This window comes from Salvia hispanica, unplaced genomic scaffold (assembly GCF_023119035.1).
Source record: "Salvia hispanica cultivar TCC Black 2014 unplaced genomic scaffold, UniMelb_Shisp_WGS_1.0 HiC_scaffold_321, whole genome shotgun sequence".
Taxonomy (NCBI): domain Eukaryota; kingdom Viridiplantae; phylum Streptophyta; class Magnoliopsida; order Lamiales; family Lamiaceae; genus Salvia; species Salvia hispanica.
In genome coordinates, this window is record NW_025952049.1 from 21,262 (window position 1) to 28,445 (window position 7,184).

Genomic DNA, 7,184 nt, shown 5'->3' on the forward strand with positions numbered 1-7,184 from the left:
AAATGGGACCAGGTTGCACGTTTAATAAATGGTAATGATAGCTAGATCAGAAATCAGTAAATAATAATTAAAGTCGAATAATGTATAGGCCATAGACGTAAGGCATAATTGAAAACAAATTTAATTTTATCCGACGCTATAAAATGTGGATGATTATCCATTTATTACTGGGATCAGCGCCAGATAATCATCTTCACCTCCCTTTCACAACTAAATTGAATTCACAACTTTAACTATATGAAAATTGGATTCAATATATAAATTTTAAAATTTTAAATGTAAGTTTAATTAAATATATTACTGTAATATTTACTACTTCTACTATATATATCTAGATTCATGTGGATGAACATATATTGTGTGATTCAAAATATGATTTAAAATTAATTCATACTCAAATATGATTCATAACGAGTATGCCTCGTTATGGATTTTAAAATTAAATTTCTGAAAAGGAAATGAAAATTTTGTGTTTATGAATGAAGTGCTCATGGCCTAATAAGAAATAAAGTGATTGGCCCATTGGACTCAGTTGGTCCAACTGGAGTTTTGAGTGAGTAAGTAGAAAATTAATACTCATCTTTTTTAAATCCAGTTACCCATATTATTATGGTCTTGATTAGTTACTAGAAGTATTTTTTTTGTTGAGATCTTGGTCTTAAAGAACACTACTATTATTAAAGAACATGATGGTAAATGAGAATTAATTATTAGTAACTTTTTTCAAGTCAAGCGAAGAAATGAGAAACTAACAATATTGTTTGCAAAAAGTAAATTAAATACAAAAATTAGTATTGCGTGGTCGGCAGGATTCGAACCTGCGCGGGCAGAGCCCACATGATTTCTAGTCATGCCCGATAACCACTCCGGCACGACCACACATGTTTAGTCATTATAAATTAAGGCTTTTATATTAGCTTTCTGTTTAATTTTATTTGAAAACTTGGTACGCTACTTACAAGCAATTTGCTCTATTCCAAATGCTATATACTTTCCCTAATCCCTACAAGCTTCCCTATCTTTTTATCAACAAATAAAAAAAGAGATTCATTTTTCTTACAGACATGGGTTTTACTTACTTAAGCCCTTAGCAACAAATTTGGATGCACTTCTGATACTTATTATTCATGCAAGAAATTTCACTAGTACTTTTGATTTCTCAACCAATTGCTCTGTTACTCTTTGTTAATAGAAGACGATTCTGACTTTCCTTGAAAGAAAAACTATGATGTTGCAAGCAAGGTGCATAAACTATTCAGATCATTTTATTTATGTATAGGAGTTAGAACACTATTTTATGTTTGCATAAGTGGACAGCAACTTAACAAGATAGCAAATTAAATACTACGAGATCAGCATACTGGGAAATAAATAGCAATCATACAAATTTTATGATACCTATTTTTACAATATCGATATGACATAGTTAGACAAATTTTACGATGGGGAATTTTCAATTTGTAAACAATAGATCAAGCCTAACTATTTGCGGGACATTCAATATTGAAAGCTTCAATAACTATTAGATGTATTACTATAAAAAAGCTTTTCAAGATTAAACAGCGAAAACTTTAGACTTGAAATATTTGGATTAAAGTGTCACCGGATAAAGGTTTCAAATGAAAATATTGATGTCTTGAAATCAACAACAAAAGCATGTCGTTCAACAGAATAACACAAAACTTCTTCAAGATTGTCAAAAAAACTAGTAACACAGGGACCAGACTTAAACTTGTTACACTGAAAGAAAAGGAGTTCAAGATCAGCGGTAACGACGGAGGGACAGGGTCTGGTTTCTCTTCCATGTGGCCCTCCTTGATGGGCGTGCCTTGTGGTGCAAGTGACCTCTGCCTCTGAGACCCCTGAACTTCTTTCCAGCAGAGGTGAGTCCTCGGAGCTCCCTGTGTTTGTGGACGGGGTTGCATATCCAGTTGATCCTTGGGTCATTGCGAATAGTGGTGTGAGCCGGGTCAATCAATATGACTTCAAAGTACTTATAGGTTGAGTCCTGCAGTGCATGAAACATTCAGGTAATTGAAGGGATAAACTTCACATAATAAATACAGTACATATTTCAAAACAATCAACTATTCACAAAGCACAGATGCTAATAAGAGTAAACTATTCAAGTCATTTGGCATTGATCTTAATGAATGGCCATGCAGTGACAAGAAGAAAAGAATAATACGGTGATCAGAGGTAAAGAAAAGGAGATGCAAACCTCATTGATCCAGTAAGAACTCAGAACCCTAAGACCACCCAATTCCGCCCGGCACGTTCCTCGGCAACAGATCGCTTGCTGCGTTGGAACTTAAGCTGGGTAACTCCCTGGTTGGTGGGCTTTCCATAGACAATGCCCTTGGAGACTGGCCTCTTCCTTCCACCTCTTCTGATACGAACTCGGTAGATCACATATCCCTGTGTGATAAAATCCATCGATCAATCACAACTCACAAAGCATCAAAAGTAACATTATGCAAATTAATAAATCAGTGATGAACTCAATGGGTGACATCCTAGAATGAAATAACAATCTCTACATATCGAAAGACTGCAAGTATACACATGAAACATGGGAATAAGAGTGTTTTTATACTATTGAATAAATCAAATACTATTGTTTTTAAGCACAAAACAATCATATTTCAGATGGGAGTTTGTGATGAATATTAAATGTTTCCTATTCACTACAAACCATATGACATACAAAATGAGTCAAATCATATACTACAACTCTAACATATCAACGAATAACCCAAAACGGTATCAACCATTACAATGTACACGGAGAATCATATCTTACAGGCTTACAGCTAATCCAGAAATCAAATAACATACTTGCTCATTTTTCCCCAAACAAAGAGAAATCATTTAGGCAATAAACAACAGCGACCAATAGATAAACCTAATCCACGCATCAAAAACACACAAAACATTCATCAAAAAAATGACCTGCTTGGCCTTGTAGCCGAGGCGGCGGGCCTTGTCGGGGCGGGTGGGACGAGTAACGCGCACAACAGCGGGAAGCTGGCGATACTCCCAGCAGCGAACCCTAAGTAGGAAGCGCATCACATCGGATTGCTTCTTCTTCCATAGCTCCGACACATACGTGTAAGCACCTACAATATGAGAAACGAAAGGGTAAGGTCGGAAAATGAAGTTAATGGAGGAGGAGGCGGCGGAGGAAACTCACCCATGGTTGTCTGCAGAGAGATGGGAGCCAAGTGCGATACAATTATATGTATGGCATTTGGGAGCTATCTAGGGTTTTAGATCAGAGTATTTGGGCCTCTCACACTCTTTGGGCCGACTTGGTATGAGATTGCACTTAAATAAATTAGTTACCAGAAATATGGATTTATTTTATTCAGATGACGACCCAATGGCCCTATATTAACATACAAAAACAGCAGCGCCAAGTGGATTTCCATAATCATCAAACAATCACATAGTTAAGCCTAAAGCAAAACCAAGGCACATGCAATAAACCAAAAAACATATGCACCAAATCAACAAATTTCAATAAATTATACACCTATGTATTATGTGTTGTGTCAATCAACATCTACCATGGAACAAGGCTCTAATACTTCTATTGTGGTATCCGATTATAAATTGGCTGACCTTGTTGGAGTGTGATGAATTCATGAATTACAATATTACATGATTACACTTCTTTCATCATAAATATCTTTGACAAGTAAAAAATAAGCAGCCAAACTAAGCCAAGGATCGGATAATAAAAATGAATAACAAACATAAAATTACAAAGATAAACCACCACTAAACTACAATAGTCATAAATTGTGCTAGTCGGTCACGAGTGTAGACGTGTCCAATGTTGCATTAATAAACAACTATTAGAACATTATAAATTGATGACTAATTTACAATGATACATAAAACTGAGCACTGTCCATCGTACCACTCGAATTCGCTTTGTGCCAAAAAAATAGAATTCGCTTTTTCATCAGCGTGGAAAAATAAAGGTTGGAACGTGATGCTATGATAGTGGATTATCTTTCTAAATGAGTACCATGCCTTTACTACCTTTCACTTTGTGTCTTGTGATGCAGTACTCCATATATTATCGCTAAGTCTGGTTGTCCATAATTTATAATTTATTGCTCCAACATTTGGCAACGAATACATTTGTGTGATTGTGTCCAATCAATAATGCACCATTTACTCGTGGTTTTCATAGTTAGCGTTATAAGAATCCTAAGTCACTTCAACATATACTCCCTCCGCAACGAAAAATGATATGTTTTAAAAATAAAAGTTTTTAACAACTTATCTCTTACTTTTTTCTCTTCTCTCTACTAATAATATAAATCCCACATTTCACTAACACTAGCACATTTTTCCCTTCTCTCTTACTTTACCAATTTCACATTAAAACTTGTGTCATTCACAATGTGTTAATTTTTAATGACGGATGGAGTAGTATAAACAATATAAACATCTTTCATTATTTCAATTTTCTTTAGCTTTAGTTAAGCAATATTTTGAAAAAGTAATTTAAATGTGACTGTATCTCTAGACTAAATATAATACTACAATAATAATATAAAAAACATTTAAAAAAATAAAGAATAAAAAAAAACAAAATTGACATATAGATAAGCCATTCAAATATTGGCTCACCACATGTTCTCATTTCTACATGGGATTTTCATAAACTCTTATTCTTAAGTTTTAAAATGTCATAATTTATGATATAGAGACATAATTTGCACGACAGCTATATAAGTACATATCATCTATCTTATGCGAAACTTCAATGAATTTTTATTCCATTTTTCTAAGGTTTAGCAACTGTAAACTTGTTTAGTTACTTCATCTGAAAATTCATAGTACTATCAAATAATAATTGAATCACGTGTTGAAAGTTTTAAATTTGCAAATAGTAAAACATTTGAGTCGTGGTAGTAGGTAAACCATTTTACCAACTGCGCTTTGTATCTTTTGTTTTGGTTTAGACTTTTAATTCCTACCTTTTTAAAACCAACTTGGGTTTGTCAATTTTTTTAGATTATTCCTTTTAATTTTATTACAATTGGAGGTTTTTTTAAGTAGCACTGCTACTCCACTAAAGACTAAAGTATTACTACTATATGTATGTGGACGTCAATTCAGATTGTGATATTTATGGGTTAAAATGTGATTATAGTCGAAAATTTATAGTCAAATAAATTTGCAAACTGACTGACATGTAAGTGAAAAATATGCATCCAATCGGATTGACTCGATGAGATCCTTAATTATATGTAACACCTCGTATTTGTTATGGTAAACTCATTTTCTTCTTAGTTCTTATGCAAAAATATAAACTCAATGTGTGTTCTCAAGAAAGAAAAATAAAGCTTCTTACCACAAACAATTTAAGTTTAATTCCGTGTAACTGTATAAAATATCAGTTATGATTCCAATTTGAGTTACACACGATAATTCAGTGCGTTAGGACTTAGGACTTAATTAGTTATAAGTTATAACATGAAGTCAATGACCAATTTGAATAAATATTTCAACTGAAACCAGTTACTCCATAAGGCAAATTAATACTCTAATTTAAATGCTAAGTAAATATGAATAAAATTGAATTTTATTACAACTTGGATAGTTGGATATGCAATTAGTTCCGACCAAAGTCAAACCATAACCATTATTTAGCGTATAAAACGAAATACTGGTCTGCTGTTTACCAACCATTTTGGCACGATACCACGTTTTTTTAGTTTTTTATTCTAACCATTTTTGGTAGTGACCCATATTCCACTAACTCATTCATACTCACATTTTATTATAAAACTAATACTTTAAAAGTAGGACCCACAATCCACTAACCTTTTCAACTCACTTTCTGTTACATTTATTAAAACCGTGCCCGGTCAAAACGGACAATTTTCGTGAGGAGGAGTAACATATTCAACATAAATCGAAGATTCACAATACACACATTCAAAACTACTTAAATAAAGAGAAAATAAATTATATTTGAATACAAATAAAAACTGAGGATTTTGATAAAATCTAAACTCTAGATTATATCTCGCTTTACTCTGACATGTGTTAAATTTGTAGGATGTGTCAAGATACGTCACATGATACTTATACTCAAAGGGTGTGATCAATTCTAACTTTCTAAGTTCACTTAGTATCATAACGATAGATTAAAAATGTCAACACAATAACATTAAAATATCAACACATAATTTTGTTGAACTTCAATATAATGTATTGATATTATGTGTTGACATTTTGATGTTACCATGTTGACATTTTCAATACATGTATTGATGAGAAGCAATAGTAGCAATTTAAATAGTTAGAAATAACGCACCCTATACTCAAATATATATATTTGTATCAACACGGCACACTTTTTTGTAACAAATTTATTTTATTTGAATAATAATACAAGAGTATTGATTAACATTGGTAATATTAATATTCCAAAAATAAGAAAGTGTTGTATTTCTATAACCGTTTTTTTCAGAAGTCACGAAAATCTCAAATCATCAAAAGTGACGAGAGTACAATACTAACAAAAGCAACTAGACTACCAAACTGAAAGAAAAAAGCCCAAGTAAACTAAATGCACAACAACACAACACAACTAGCGGAAAGATTGACTGAACTAGAAGAAAACAATAGGCAAAAAGACTAGTAAAGGATAAACAAACACCTAGAGGCTATGTAAAAATAATAAAGGATAAACAAACACCTAGAGGCTATGTAAAAATTATGGAGGTACATGAGAGAACACCAGTGGACACGTAGAAAACAAGAGTTGACACTTACCTGATTCGTGTATTTATCAAATAGTCATTCCTGGCTGGTATCAACTCTCCTGTGACATTCCAATTCTCCAGTATTGGATAACCGTAATATTAAATTAACTGAATAAAAATGAAATAATCATAATTTGAAACCTAATAGTATTCATATTCCCCAAAAAATAATTCTTGTACTTCCATAACCATAATTAGTGGTGAGTATTTAGATGCCAAATCAAAATTTATATCTTGATAATCCGAGTTTGGGAGATACAATTTGAAAATATTTTATGTTATTATCAATACTAGGTTATAGTAAATATTTGTATTTAATTCATTTAAATCTAATTAAGTCAATATTTGCGTTTAATTCGTGGGATTATGATATATTTCCAACACGTTCGC

At 32.5% G+C, this 7,184-nt stretch overlaps 1 non-coding gene and 1 pseudogene across 1 annotated transcript; both read right to left on the reverse strand.

Annotated features, from left to right (window-relative positions):
- Window positions 1–797: 797 nt before the first annotated feature.
- Window positions 798–879, reverse strand: TRNAS-AGA. The gene has a single exon. It is a non-coding gene; the product is annotated as a tRNA-Ser (tRNA).
- Window positions 880–1,570: 691 nt separating this feature from the next.
- LOC125198898 lies at window positions 1,571–3,320 on the reverse strand (annotated as a pseudogene).
- Between the last annotated feature and the right edge of the window lie 3,864 nt (window positions 3,321–7,184).